The 16,211-nt window shown below is 43.8% G+C and overlaps 1 long non-coding RNA gene across 1 annotated transcript in view; it reads right to left on the bottom strand.

The window, feature by feature from the left end:
• Window positions 1–3,618: 3,618 nt before the first annotated feature.
• The window catches only part of LOC128323110 (uncharacterized), a 54,576-nt gene continuing 41,983 nt past the window's right edge, over window positions 3,619–16,211 (bottom strand). The window contains exon 4 of the long non-coding RNA XR_008306173.1: window positions 3,619–3,795. This is a non-coding gene — a long non-coding RNA (uncharacterized LOC128323110). The remainder of the gene's footprint in view (window positions 3,796–16,211) is intronic.

The following is a 16,211-nucleotide window of genomic DNA, read 5'->3' as shown; positions in this document are numbered from 1 at the left end:
TCTGAGCTGGTGAGTCGAGCCACACAGACCCCTGAGCTGAGGCCATTCTCAACCCTCCAGGCCAACAAAACCCTGAAGGGTTGTTCCTTGGCCTCCCTCACCCCAAATGGCCCTCCAGCTAAACATCGTTAATCAAACGACATACCCAACACCTGCACTCTCCTGCCAACTGACCATTTTTTTCAATGCCTACCTATGACCCAAACCCGAAGGATTCAGTCAGAAGTAGGTGAAAAAAGGCCATGCCTAGTGCCAATCCAGCATGACCGGCCCCTGCAGGCAACCAGCTATCCCTCACTGAATACAGGGTGGGTGGGTGCCAAGCTGTGGAGCAACTGCTTGGAATGGAGGCAGCCAGGATCCAATTGGCCTGCCTCCTCCCCTCATTGGTCAACCCCTGTCACATGGAGGGGAGGCAAGATGGCCCGTGCCTGCCTCATGTGATGGGGGCACAAGCCCGCCCCCCGCCTCATCGTGCTGATGGAGTACCAGCAATGCCATCAGGAGCTGCATCTCCAACAAGGAGAAGGGATGGCAGGCTATATTCAAGCTTTATGATGTTTTTTAAAATGCCCAATGCTTATATAACTTATGTACATATAACAAATAAAACAAATAAAAAAAACTATAAATCTATACAAAGTAAAAATAGGGTTCCAATCCCATCTGTAATTCAGAGAAAGAGTAGGAAAAGATGAGGCTGAACCTAAAGAAGCTATGAAAAGTCATGCTCCTAAAAGGACAAAATAGGTAGCATAACAGCACAATCATGATCCACAGCGGGGGAAGAAATATTAAGCTGCAAATGGAGCACACTGGTTACACATACAAGCAGACATCTTCCTATTTTTCTATATTTTGGTTTTATGTTACTATTATTCATTATTACCACTTCTAAATTAAAAAAAACAACCCTCCTTCTCAAAGTGCTTACACAACAGAAGAAATGAAAAATAATGGTTCTTTGTCCCCAAAGGCTACAATCTAAACACACACACACACACACACACACACACACACACAGCAATAGGAACTGTTGCCCAATGTCAAGTCCCTAAGTAATGACCAGTAGCTATGGTCTTGCTCCAGTGACCAAAGAACAGGAAATCCCCATTAAAAAACCTATCACAAGTACTAAAGTGGGACAGGAGAAGCACATATTGTTATAACAATAAAATTCCCATGGAGAATAAAACTTGCTGAAGCTAATGCTTTAAACATTATATGCCGGTGGGAAATTGCTTTAATATATATATATTCTTAGCTTTGAAAACTGTTATAGTTTATTGTATGCTGAAGCGAGTAGGGCTGTGTGAACTGGCTTGAAATCAAGCTCGTTTGCACTTGAAACATTTAGGTTCAAAGGATTGACCTCGAACTAAACTGGGTTCGGGGGGTCGAGCAGAATGGATCAGGCCAGCTCAGGCAAAGCCCTACCGGCAAAGGAGAATCCATCAAGGATTCTCCTTACTAATAAAGGGGCAGCAAGAGTGAGGTGCTTCTCTAAGTGTAGCAGAGAGTTAGGCAAGGTACTTACAGATAGCACTAGTGGCACTGGTGGTGGCTGCAGCAGTCGCGGGCTGGTAGTGGCTCCCCTGACCTCCCCTGGCTTCCCCCTGAATGTCCCGGGCTGGTTCAGGCCTGATTTGGGCCTTCTTTGGCCCATTTTGGGCCTCTGCACATGTGTGGAGCCCATTGTTAAAACACTTCTGTACATGTGCATGGACTGTTTGTTATCTCCAGTTATATCCTTGTGAAACAGTTAAAATTAATATGCTTTTTTGTAAGGCCATATGTATCTTAAGAGGAGATAAGGAACAGGAGAGTTTAGGTGGACCACACAGTATAACACAGATAATAGAAGTAAAACATGTTTTGAACATTTGAATGTGGCAAACAAGTGACCTTTGAACAAAAACAACTTCTGAACTTGAAAACATGTTTTGGATGCAATTGTGAACCAATCAGAAGAGCATACCTATATGTTGTTTGGACTTTTAGACTATAAAAGGGAGAGTCCAGGATTAAGGTAGAATTAGGTTGGGAGAAGAATTTCCCTTCCTCAAGATGGCGATGATGCTTGAGTGAAGAGAGAAACCCAACTCTCTGACAAGCAAAGGACCCTGACTTTTACCTAGTGCCTGGCCAGCTCTGTTGTGGAAGGCCACATTTGCATGTCACGCGGAACCGTGGGTCCAATCTCCTGTCTGTATTCAGAAAACAGAGAGAGCATCCTCTCTGCAGTCAGCAAGGGGATGACTTGCTGTGCGGGCTTCCTTCTTTCTTGAAGTGCAGCCCACACAGCCACTCACAGAGGGAAAGGGGGAGGAGCTTCCTTCCTCAACTCCTGTTTGATTGAATGCAGCCTCCAGTACTGCATTCAGATGCTACAAAGGCTCCATTGACCCTCAGTTTTGAGCTGCAAAACTCACTACAAACCAAGGGTTCAAATTGGAGTTTTTGTTGCACAACCTTGGGTCGTGAAAGGCATGGGTCAGGAGTTGTTTGTATTCAGATGTAATGATGAGGAAACCTCCAGTCCCTGCAACTCTGGTTCCCTGTTACATGTAAATGCAGCCATAGTGAGTAAGATTAGTTAATTGAATGAGACTGCAGAGAAGCTGAGCAGCTGGCTGTGCAGGCTTTCTTCTTTCGTGAAGGACAGGCTGCACAGCCAATAGGAGGTGGAGTGAGGGAGGAGCTTCCTCCCTTCAGTTTTAGAGTGGTGAAACTCCGTGCCAGCATTCACATGTAATGCTGGCACAGGCAAATCAAAGGCCAAGCAAATGAAACTTTGAGAGAACCGAAGGTGACAAAACACAGTTTGGGGAAGGAAACTAGGTGTCCAATTTTTTTAAAAAGCTGTAATTCCCTGGATCAGACATGCAAGTTTGGGAACCAGAGGTGAAGGGACGTCCGGTTTCCCATTCTGTATGAACAGGGCCATTGTGTTCATTAGTGCAGTGTCAGAGGGAGTTCAGAAAGCTAATCTGTCAGTGAGAGGACTTGGCAGACTTCTACTTCCTCAAAAGATTTCTTTTAGCTAGCAGGACTGCCACTGCAATCCACTTCTTGATCCTGGGAGAAGCAATTCATCCAGCATCAATAAAAGACACATTAGAAGATTATGAGGAATAGAACTTCCTCCTTTCGTAGAGGTTTTTGAAAAATACCCTCCAGAGTAAATGGGCAGTAGTTTTTGAATGTATCTAAAATAGTAACTGAAGCTCTTCTGCATTGGTGAGAAAGATCAATTACCTTGATATCTAAAGCCATGATTTTGAAACAGAGCAAAACATGGCTTACTGTGTTCCTTCCACTCATTTTGGGAAATTCACAAAAATGAGCCGGTTTCAGTTCAACAGCCAACAACTTCAGCCGTTGTTTATGAAGAGAATGTCTTCCATAGCATTTACACATCATCTTCAATTTGCAGAGCTGAAGAGAAAATGAAGAGCACAAAAAGCATAGAAATCCTACAACTTTTTGGGACTGCTTTATTGAATTTTACATTATTGACCACATCTTTCTTATCATATTTAACTACTATTAAAAGACCCTCATTCTTATAGTTATTCAGCCACTTGGTTTCATTATTATGCAGTTTGGACAGTGAGTTTTGCCTTTGATTACTGAGAAGGTATTCATTAGTACTAAATTATGATGGATGGTTGATTGCTACATCTTGTCGGGAAGCTAAATAACTGATGGCTTCAAGCAAATATGATAATCGGTTGCAGCTGAAGTGTGTGAAACCATTTCCAGGGACCTCATAAGACAGGGTAGGATGGTCTCCTGAGAAACAGAAAAATGCTTGGGTGAGGAAGGAGTCAAGTTTTAATTACCACCATTTACTGGAACTTCTGTACCAGGAATAAAATTATTAAAAAGTGACCCCATGAACCCCCACAAGGCCACACAGTTACATCAACAACAGGGCATGATAAATGGTATTAACTTCTACAGAAGACCTAACAAGATCTACAGGATGCCATGACTCATTGATCTCTACTGTTGGGACTCCCCCCCCCCAACATTAAACCCAGAATACCAACCCAGAATTGTGTAAGATTCAGGCCTGTGTCTGATTCCATTTTATTAAGTTCAATTAAATGCCTGAACTCAAGGTGAACTGACACCCAGGTCTCATGCCTGCCTCAGCTAACTGCTCTGTGAAGGAAGAGGCAATCCAGCATTGTATTGTGAAATGGGGCTGGGCACTCACAGATACACAAGGGCTAGGCCTGAGCTATCAATATGCTAAAATGTAACTCACTATCAGATAATGTCTGTGGAAGAGGCCAGAGGCTGATCCCCCCTTTTTCTGTTACAGGAAGTCTATGTTAATCCTTGTCAATGATTGCTCTGCTATGCCCAAAGGGGATACTCAGTTGCTGTCTATAGAAACTCCACTCTAGGAAAACACCTGTAGATTTAGTCCTTTCTACTAACACCTTTTAACACTTCCTGGGACGAGGCCCCAAATCTGGGGACGAGAAGATGCCGATTTGCAACTCAGAGATGCAGATTTGCTTTGGGGAAAATAGAACATCCCCTCCCCAAGATAACAGATAACAGAAGATGGGATTAAAATCTCCCTGAGCGAATATCCTGAATAATTAAAAAGACAATATCCAGAAGGAAACAACAGACTGTCACCTTTTTGAGGACCCAGGAAGGGTGCGGATATTCTGAATAGACTCTATGGAGATCAAAGGGAGAAGCAACTACAAAAATGGAGCAAGCCAAACAGAGAGCTGGCAATCTTGCCTAACAAGCATACTTGCTCAAGAGCCATCTCAGAATTTGCTGCCAAAGCCGCGGGGCAACAAGCAGGAACTCTGTCCATGGACAGGAACTGTCTGTGACTTCTGCTGCGCAGTGAGAAGTCAAGACTTCCCCAGCCATGGTACTCTCACTCTCTGCCTCACTCTGAGCAAACTGCCTGCTTGACCAGCCTACTTGACTGCTAGAAGATTGCATCGCTCCCAAGAAGCTGTTCCCAGCTATAGCCTCTCTCCTTCAGCTGAAAGCCCCATCGCTCTCAAGCCTCTGACCCTGGTAATATGCTGCTCCACAAGCCTTGGATCCCTCTTCCTTCTTCCTTAATAATCACTGCCATTCCTCTCCTAAGCCCTCCCTTCTTCCTTCTTCCTCTGCTTCTCTCTAAATGTTTTATTAGGATTTGTTAGATTATTAGATAGCTGTAATTACTGATTGCACACACATATGTTAGTTAGGCACATTACACTACACTTTGAATCGGAAACATGTTTTTAATGTGGATTATTTAATCCTGATGAGCAACTTTCTATAATAAAGCCCACTGAACATTCTGAGTATGTCTCTCTCTGTCTCTGTTTGAGCGCCCAGATCCTACATGGTCACCATCTCCAAGAACCAATTCATTTTGTGTATGATGTGACTTTGCCTCTTTCCCTCTGAGCATGTACAGAGTGCAAAATCAGGTGTAGTTCACAACACTACTTGATAAAGGTTGACCAAGGTTACAAATGCATCTGCAATGCTGTCCCCAGGTGAAAAGCCAGACTGGTAGTTATCCAGGAACATTTATTGAGTTTTATTTATTGTTTTAGGTTGTGTATACCACCTTGGTTTAGAAATATAAACAAATAATAGTATTCAGATGTGTCTGAAACTCCTGGACAGTCATACCGCTGTAATTAACTGCTGTAATGTTAAGTTAGAGAAGGGTTCAATATCTGCAGCTACAATTTCAATCATGTCCTACTTCACAGACTTGTACATATCCTTACATGTATCCTGGAACTGGAAATATACATGTGTTGCTCTGCTGAAGCATTACTGAACTACCATCATGCATATTGTTTTGCACAAGAGCCTAAATGCAGAATATGTGTTCCAAAATAAGAATCCTCAGTCTGTTTATACACTCTAAAATAGCAACTATTATTCAGTCTCCCTCCTCTTTCCTTCAAAGGTTTTGTAAATAATTAGGAGTTGTGAAAATCTATACTCTTATTATGGATTTAGAAAACTTGCGTAAATAGGGTAATCCAGGAGAATGCAATAAGGTTGAGGATTACCCTAATAAATACTTCAGAGCATGACTAAAAGGATGTTTAAAATTAAAGCACAAGCCTATACATTCTGCACTAAAGTCAATAGCAGATTTGTTTAATGTTATGAGCCCTGCTGAATCAGATGACCCAAGGCCTGTGTCATCCAGCATTCTGTGTAGTCAAGAAGCAACCAACCTGATGCTTCTGGGAAGCAAGCAAGGGAAGATGGCATGCCCGCCCCATCTCCAGCTTTTGCTCTCCTGGTACTGAGAGTAGGTGTGTATGGAACCATCTGGCTCGGTTCAAGTCTGAACCAGTCCAGGCCAGTTCGAGCCAGCCCCCTTCAGAATCCGCCCATCGGTTCAGTCCAATCTGGGGGGTGGGATTTGTGAGCTTTAAAAAGAATTTTCATTAAAAAAAAAAAACAACTTACCCCCTCGGGGGGGTCTTAGAGGGGACAGGGGGTCCGCAGAGGTTCCCCCTCCTCCGCCGACCTCCCATCCATTCAAAACTGGCCCGTTCAGCCATTCTTTGTCCCATTCTGGCCTCCCCCCCCCAGTGAGGTGTCCATTTTGGAGGCCGATGCGCCTGTACAATGGACCTTTGTGTGGCCTGGGTCATGCCAGGCCACACAGAGGCCCATTGCACAGGCGTGGCAGACTCCAAAATGGCCACCATGCTGGTGGGGGAAAGGCCTGAATGGGCCAAAGAATGGCTGAACAGGCCAGTTTTGGATGGATGGGAGGCCGGCAGGGGGAGGGGGAACCTCTGCAGACCCCCCACCCCCTCTGCATCCGAGAACTCTCCTGGTGCGTGTAAGTTAATAATAATAATAATAATAATAATTATAATTATTATTATTATTCACAAACACACACACCCCGAACAGGCTGTGCGGGGTGGGGGGTGGACCAAACGGGGTGGTTCAGTTCAACTCCAAAGCATTGAACTGAACCAGTTCGGCATCAGGCATGTTCTGCGTTGAACCTGTTTGCACATCTCTAACTGAGAGGCTTTCTGCCTGTGAACCTGGAGGTAGCATATAGTCATCAAGACCTGTAGCCATTTTCAGACTTGTCCTCCATGAATTTGCCTAATCCCCTTTTCAGGCCATCTAAGCTGGTGACCATAACCACGTCTTGTGGCATCAAAACCCATCGATAAAGTATGCCCTGTGTGAAAAAAGGTTTTTTGGTTTTTTGTCTGTTCTAAATCTCTTGCCAATAAGTTTTATTGGAAGAACCTCCTGTTCCAAGTGTTGTGAAAGAGGGAGAAACATTTCTTTCAATTCATGTTCTCCATGCCATTTGGAGAACAATTCTCACAAATCAGCTATGAGTGAATGTTCCAGTATAACAAATATATGTGTCTGATAATGATTGGGGGGCGGGGGAGAAAACCCTTTCCCAATAAATTCTAAACTGACTTGTAACATTTGATTGCATGCAGATTCTCCAACTGAAGCCTGGCAAGGCCCCCGGCGCTGACCTGGTCCCACCAGAGTTGGTTTTGTCCAATGTGGACTGGTGGGTGCCGGTGCTTGCATCGTTGTTTACTGCCATTGATAGATCAGAGGGCATACCGAAAGACTGGGGCTTGTCCATCATTGCACCTATCTATAAGAAGGGGTGCAGAAGTGAGCCAGGCAATTATAGGCCAATCAGTCTTCTGAGTACAGTTAGCAAACTTTACACTAAACACCTTTATTGGAAGCTGAGGTACTGGATGGAACAGGATAACATTCTTGCAGAAGAGCAAGCGGGGTTCAGAGAAGGGAGGTCTTCTTGCAGGAAGAAGGAGGTCTTCTTGTAGAAGAGCAAGCGGGGTTCAGAGAAGGGAGGTCTCAGAGAAGGGAGGGTTCAGAGAAGGGAGGAGAGGAGAGCTGGTCTTGTGGTAGCAAGCATGACTTGTCCCCATAGCTAAGCAGGGTCTGCCCTGGTTGCATATGAATGGGAGACTTGATGTATGAGCACTGCAAGATATTCCCCTCAGGGGATAGAGCCACTCTGGGAAGAGCAGAAGGTTTCAAGTTCCCTCCCTGGCTTCTCCAAGATAGGGCTGAGAGAGATTCCTGCCTGCAACCTTGGAGAAGCCGCTGCCAGTCTGTGAAGACAATACTAAGCTAGATATACCAATTGGTCTGACTCAGTATATGGCAGTTTCCCATGTTCCTATGACCATTGTTTTGTTCTGCATCATCTAGCACAGAAATATGCTCAATCCTTGCATGTTGCCTTTGTAGATCTTAGGTTTGCCTTTGACTCAATCCCACGGGATAGGCTCTGGGATAAATTGAGAGCCTCCTCCATTGATCGGCGACTCTTAGCTCTAATTAGAGCCCTACACGTATCTCCAACCATGAAGATTAGGTGCAATCCACATGGAGGATTAACAAGAGCTATTCCAATTGGAAAGGGGGTCTGACAGGGATGTGTGCTGGTGCCCTTGCTGTTTAATTTTTTTTGTTAATGATATGGTGACCCATCTAGATAGCAATGATTTCCATCCTCCCAAGCTAGCTGGAAGAAGTATCTCAGTGTTGCTGTATGCGGATGACACGGTCATGCTGGCCAGAACCCCAGTTGGTCTAAGGAGGGCCTTGGGGGCATTGGCTGTTTATTGTAAGAGAGAATGGCTGAATATTAATTACCAGAAAACAAAGGTGTTCTCCTTTGCTAGGAGACCTAAGAGACAGGTATGGAAGATCGATGGACGAAGGATAGAGCAGGTCCAAAATTTTGTATACTTGGGGGTAGCTGTTCACTCATTGGGATCAAGACGGGACCATGCCTCTCATGTGGCCCAGGCTGCCCAAAACAGTGCTCAAGCTATTTTGCGGTTCTATAGAACCAGGGGAGGATATTTTATCCCCATGGCCTTAAAACTTTTTCAAGTGAAATCATTGGCACAGTTGCTCTATGGTGCCCAATTGGGTCCTTACCCAGATCTATCCCCCCTAGAATTGGTGCAGTCTAAATTATTGAGAGCAATATTTCAGACACCCAAGTGTACCTCTAATGCGAGGCTCAGATTGGAGGTGGGTCTTAGAGTTGAGGCCAGATGCTGGCAATCTAACAACAAAATTTCCCCAAGCTCCTGAATTGTTAAATCCCTCTCAGATTTAGGAGACGAGAAGGCAACTGTTTGAGTTTTGATTTGTGTAATAGTCTCATAAGTATGAAATACTGCTGCCTCCTTTTATTTTTAATTATGTATTTTTAGTAGTATTTTCAGTACCTTGATCTATGCTGAGGAGGACTTTTTAAAATTTATTTGGTTTTATTGTTTGTAGTAGAAGTTTGATTGTCTTCTCTTCTACATTTGTTTTAATCTCATGCTGGTCGCTGACCAAAATAAAGAGATTTGATTGATTTGGCATGCAGATTCTCACAATGCCATTTAGGAAAGTAGGGGAGGGACAGGCAGAAATTGCCTAAGCAACCACTGTACAATGCCTCTGCTCATAGTATGTCATGGTCAAATTTAAGCAATGAAGACAAGGTCACAAAATAACATGTTTGCAGTCATGCAGTCCAGATTCATCTCTAGCTGGCGCTTGAAGAAGGACTCGGATAGATTGCTGTGGGTGAAGCAGAGGTCTGGGCAACCAAGGACATATTAAGGTATGTCCTTATAGAAGTAGGGGTAAGCAGTGAGGTGGCCAAATTTGCAGATGATACCAAACTCTTTTGGGCAGTGAACTCCAAAACGGATTGTGAGGTGCTCCAAAAGGATCTTTCCAAATTGGCTGATTGGGCAACAAAATGGCAAATGTGGTTCAGTGTTGCCAAGTGTAAAGTGATGCACATTGGGATGAAAACCCTTATCTTCAAGTATACGTTGATGGGATCTGAGCTGTCGGTGACTGACCAGGAGAGGGATCTTGGGGTCATGGTGGATAGCTTGTTGAAAGTGTCGACTCAATGTGTGGCAGCTGTGAAAAAGGCCAATTCCATGCTAGGGATCACTAGGAAGCGGATTGAAAATAAAATGTCTTATAATGCCCTTATACAAAACTATGATGAGGCCACACCTGGAATACTGCATACCATTCTGGTCACCACATCTAAAATAGGATATTGTAGAACTGGAAAAGATTAGGGGTGTGCACGGACTGGTCCGGGGCCATGCAAAAGGCCTCCGGACCGGTCCAGAATTTGTCTGGTCCGGCGGTTTGGCGGGCGGGGGGAGTGTGTCCTTAAGGGTGGGGGAGTAGTACTTACCCACCCACCCCCGTGAGCTCTTCCCCCGCCACTGGACTCTTCTAAAGTGTTCTTGGGGTGGCGGAGTTCCTCCATGCCGCAGAAGTGGAGGGAGGGGTAAGTACACCCCCCCGCCCTTAAAGAGCCACCCCCCTCCGGCATCAGACCACGCTTCCGTGGTCCATGCACATCCCTAGAGGGCATGCCCTCAACTCCTGCCTGTAGGCTTCCAGTGGCATGTGGTGGGCCACTGTGTGAAACAGGATGCTGGACTAGATGAGCCTTGGGCCTGATCCAGCAGGGCTGCTCTTATGTTCTTAAGGTCATTCACATGACCAAAGTGGCTGGGGCTGGGAAGGACTGGGGGGAAGGAGGCGCCTTCCTGCTTATGTGCCCAGACAAGCTGTGTGGTGAGTAGCACGGTGAGCAAGAGTCCAGGGAAGGAAGTCAGGCTGCCAGATAGCCCACAATACACTGCATGAGCTGGGAAATCTGTCTGCTGCTGAAATAGACCCGTCCTCTATGGTTAAGATGGCTCTCAGCAGCTCAGAAGCAGATGCTGGCAGCCTGACACTCACACGACCAGGAAGCGGGGTAGGAAGCTCACACCCATCCTCCTACCTCACTTTTAGCCCAGGTTTCAAAACAGGGCCACCCAGGGGAGGAACAGCGAGATAAGGAGCAATCCATAATTATGGGGGGTGAATAATCCAAATTATCCCTTCAAACACAACATAAATGCTACACTAAAATAATATGTAAACTGTGTGTGAGGCCTTCTGGTCACAATAATAATCTCTCCATGAATGTAGTATTTATCTTTTTGGACAAATGCTGTACTCATGGGGAAAGGGAGACGGGCTTTTAGCATGTGTCATATCTGGGATGGTGCTTCTAAGCGCATTCCTAGGAATGCTGTACATGGGTATAATACCTAAATTGTAAATCTCATTATTAATTAGGAAAAGAGCAAATGCTTTAGAGTAAGGTTACCTAACATTAAAAAGTGAATATTACAAATACTGAAAATTCATATTGCAAGCTCACTATTTGCAAACTTGATCAGCATAATTAAAGATTATGAAGTCCCTGCTAAATGAGCAAAAGAGGCATCTTTTAAATTGCTCTCTTTATTTAGCAGAGGGAGAGCAATTCACCTGGATCACCCCAGCAGAATGTGGCTCCTATCAGCTTCTTGTAGGTGTCTCTTTGTGTTTCTTTTATTGTGAGGTCCCTTTGGGATAAGGAACCATGTTCCAGTTGCTTTTGCTATGTAAATTGCTTTGTGAACGTTTTTGCTGAAAAGTGGCATATAAGTAGTAGTAGTAGTAGTAGTAGTAGTAGTAGTAGTAAAGTAAGAACAATTTAAATCAATGAAACAGTGAAGAAAAATATTGATATGAAGGGCAGAAAATAATTTGAAAAACCTGGTGTTTTGACCATGTTTAAAATGTTCACACACAAAAATGTGAATACTTTCGGCATAATCTTAAACAAAATCTATGACCTGAATTTCAGGAGGCAGCTCATATTGGCTTCAAGGGGAAATGCAGGTGCCATGGCTTTTTTAAAAAAATGGTTTTTTAAAGCAGTCATATCTACTTCACAGGGTAGTTGTGAGGAGACACTTAAGTATGTAGTAACACCACTCTGAGCTCCTTGGAGGAAGAGCGGGATATAAAATGTTAATTAATTAATTAATTAATTAATTAATTAAGGCATACAATGCTGTTCTTCAAGATCTGAAAGCTATGACCTGGTTGAAGTTGGTCTATCTTTGCTCTGAAGATTAAAAAAGCTTAGTATATCACAGTCTATAATCTTAATAGATAATAATAGATTAATTATCTATGAATAATCATAGATAGATTATTTAATATTTTAAAATGTAATAAAATTAAATGATAGAGAAACTAGGGATGCTAAAATTGTGGAAGCATTTCCTAAGTGGGTCACTTTGCCAAAAGCAGTGCATGAGTTCTGCTTTGTTATCACACTCATTAAAATATATATATTTAAAAGTGATGGCACCTGCATTTCTCCTTGAGGAGTGTCACAGGAAAACCATTGTGTCAACAATTATAATCTTTGTAGGTATAGACATGCCACAGCATCTAAATATCCTTTCCGAGGCCTTCATTGCAACCCTACCAAGTGCTTGTCTGTGGTGTATTTCTTTACTGCTGGATCCTTTACTGTTGATGGTTGATCCTAGAAGGCAGAAGCTATCCACCGCTTCAGTCTCTTCATTATCAATTCTAAGGCTGGTTGCTGTACCCATTGTCATTAATTTAGTCTACTTTACATTTAGTCATAGTCCCATTTTTCCACTGTGCTCCTTGACCTTCACTACTAGAGCTTGGAGGTCATCCTTATTTTCAGCTATCAGAGTAGCATTATCAGTGTAGTGCAGGTTATCGATGTTCCTTCCTTCAACTTTAAAACCACTCTCATCTCCTCCAATCCAGCTTCCCTCATTTTACTAACCCCATTTCTACAAATGACAGCAGCCCTGACCTCAACGCCTGAATGGCCAGGTGCCCCAAATTAAAATTCCACAAAAGCACAACAGATACTATTACAATGAGAGAGGCTCAACATCACCCATCCTTGGAAAATGTTCTTTGTCACATTTCATATGAAGATGTGTGTATATTGATTTTTATGGCCAAGTATAATTCCAAGTCTCAGAGCTGGCTGGATGAGCTTCCAATGAGACAGAGACAGAGTAGAGGTTAGAATAATGCTTACCTTTTCATTTCTTATCTAAATTGCCTATATCTATTGATGCTCTTATCCTTCCATGTTAACCAGTAAAATATCTGTTTTGGTTTGAATGCTCTAAAATGGTGTAATTCTGCAAGCTCATATTCACATGCCATCACAAGCAGGATGAAGGGGCACCATGGGGAAACACTCTCATGCTGTTCATTCCACAGCAAGAAAATATACCTTTTTTTAATCACTGAAGCGAGACAACTTAGTTTTCCAGCCCGTGTTTCGTACAAAGTATCACCTGTTGGTTGTAAACTGGCCTGAACCCATGCAAAGCCTAACCCAGGCTAAGGAAGCGCAGCCTGGGTTAGGCTGCGTGTGAGACCCACCAGGACCGGGACTGATCCCAGTGGGGCAGCGCCACCTAGCCTGGCTTTTAGCCCGTTCCCTTAACCTGGGCTTCCTGCCCATGTGTGAGCTTGGGCGGCTTCCCCTGCTCACATACCACACAATGCAACATAGGTGGTAGGAGCACTGTCCATGCTGCTGTGCACATGTGACCACCACCAATGTTCTTGCACAAGAGCACGGTTCTGCTCTGGCAGAGAATTGTAACAACACAGTTACACAACAGGATTCCCATTATTTCCAGTAGGGGTGTTTGTTGGGGTTTGTGATTATTTAGCAAAGCACCAAGGAAGCTACCACTCCATTTACAGAGTGCAGAGTTTAGTTTTTGTTGCAGCTATTTAATTAACATGCATGAAGATCACTGTAGAGTCTAAACTAAATTGATTTACTGGTGAAGTACATTTGAGTTAGGAAAGACCTATCCTATCTATCAGCTACATAATGAATAGGTAAGGAGAGAGAGAGAGATTTCCATCTTCTATCTAGGAAGAAAGGAAGAGGACTGACTCACTACAGGAAGTACCTGAGTCAAAGCAAGGGTCATAGAGCAGAGGCAAGTAGGGACATGTAAGGAGACCCTCACTAGCTGCCTCTGTTCCCAATGCCCCTAGTGGTCATTAGGGTAGTTGGTGCAAAAGGTCAATGCACTGGAACTTCCTCTCCAACAGTGTTGTTGTAAAATTACATTTGTGAAACTTTCCACTGGAGCAGAACAGTGCTCTTGCACAACAGCACTAGCAGAGGTTACATATAGGGATATGGATGGAACCAGTTTTGCTGGTTTGGCTTGGTGACACAAATAGCCTCTGTGCATGTGTGGAGGTCATGCTAAGGGCCTCTATGTGTGTAATGTCTAATGGCCTCTACATGTGTGCAGAGGCGCGAACCAGGCCACAGTTGGCCCAGGCTGTCATTTGGGAGGACCCCCGCCTCAGATGTCTACACCACCACTGCGACCACTGTCACCACCTCCGCTGTCCCCACCACCTTAATTTTAAAGGTGAAGGCTACCTTTTCTCCCCCCCCCCAATTTACTGTAGAGAATGCACTACTCAATTTACTGTAGAGAATGCACTATCAATATTTCTGCAACAGCATATATGCTAGAGCAGCCAATTCTAGGTTGCAAATGTTAAAATAGTGTATGGCATTTTATTCTAGTATTATGATCAATTCTTATCTAGGACAGCAGGCATACTCTAATTGTTTGAGTTGAGCTTGGCAGGCATTAAGCAGCCACAGTTTGCTATTAACACAGCTTTAATGCAAGGGTTCACAGAGAGATATCTCTGAGGGGGTTCACTTGTATTTAATTTTCTTTCATTTTCCAATGGGGGAAAAAAATAGACAGTGGGCATAATCTAGCACATCTTTAGGCATATGCAAGCTTGTTCATTTCAGTGGGTTAACCATCCTCCACAAAGATGAGTTAGTATTCTAGAGCTCCTAGAAACAATTTCAATGAAATTCAAGGGTTCTGCAGTGGGGAGAAAGAAAAAAAGAAGTTTCAGGGGTGAGTGGAATATGTGCATATTGGAATATGCCACTCTTCTGGGCACTGCTGAACAGAGCACAACTAGCAAGAACTTGAAGGAAATAGAGAGCCAAAACAAAATATGAATGCAAATGTCTGTCTGAGCTCTTTTCTTATTTATTTTTATTCATTCATTCATTCAATTTCTATACTGCCCTTCCAAAATGGCTCAGGGCGATTTACATTAAAACAAAACAATTAAAATCAAATTAACAGTTAAAAACAGAAAATATAAGACATCATAAAACAAGAACAATTAAAACATTCAAAACAATTTAAAAACACTGAAAAACCAGGTTACAATGTTAAAACCATTTACAACAATTTAAAAACCCTGGAAGGCCAGGCCAAACAGATAGGCTTTGAGGGCTCTCCTGAAGGCCAGTAAAGAATTCAGATTACGGATTTCTGGAGGGAGTGCATTCCACAGCCCAGAAGGCCCGCCTCTGAATCGCTACCAGATGCACTGGTGGTAGCCGGAGATAGACCGCCTCAAATGACCTTAACATGCAGTGAGGATCATGTGGAAGAATGCACTCTCTAAGATAATCTGGACCTAAGCTGTTCAGGGCTTTAAAGGTTAAAAGCAGCACTTTGTATTTTGCCTGGAAACATATTGGCAGCCAGTGCATCTGTTTCAAAACAGGCATAATATGGTCTCTCTGCGTTGCCACAGAGACCAATCTGGCTGCTGCATTTTGAACTAACAGAAATTTCTGAACTACATACAAAGGCAGCCCTAAGTAGAGCGCATTGCAGTAGTCAAGCCTGGAGGTTACCAGCTGATGCACCACTGTTTTGAGGTCATCCTCTTCAAGGAATGGATGCAGCTGTCGAATCAGCTGAAGCTGATAGAAAGCACTCCTGGCCATAGCCTCCAGCTGAGATACCAGGGTCAGGCCTGGGTCCAGGAGTACTCCCAAGCTCCGTACCTACTCCTTCTGGGGGAGTGTAACCCCAATCAGCACAGGGAGATCTAACTCATCCCTCAGATTCTGAACCCCTACAATGAGCACCTCCGTCTTGCTTGGATTCTGTTTCAATTTGTTATCCCTCACCCAGTCCCTTACTGCCTGTAGGCATGCATTTAGGGACCAAACACCATTTCCTGATGATGAAGATGAAAAGGAGAAGTAGATTTGGGTGTCATTAGCATACTGATAACACCCAGCACCAAACCACCTGATGACTTCACCCAGCGGTTTCATATAGATATTAAAAAGCATTGGTGGTGACAGAATGGAGCCCTGAGGGACTCCTTATAACAGCTCCTGTTTTGAGGTGCAGCTGTCACCAAGCTCCATC

The sequence above is a fragment of the Hemicordylus capensis genome, chromosome 4, assembly GCF_027244095.1.
Source record: "Hemicordylus capensis ecotype Gifberg chromosome 4, rHemCap1.1.pri, whole genome shotgun sequence".
Taxonomy (NCBI): Eukaryota; Metazoa; Chordata; class Lepidosauria; order Squamata; family Cordylidae; genus Hemicordylus; species Hemicordylus capensis.
The sequence above is the reverse complement of the archived record's forward strand: the minus strand, read 5'-3'. Positions and strand labels throughout refer to the sequence as shown.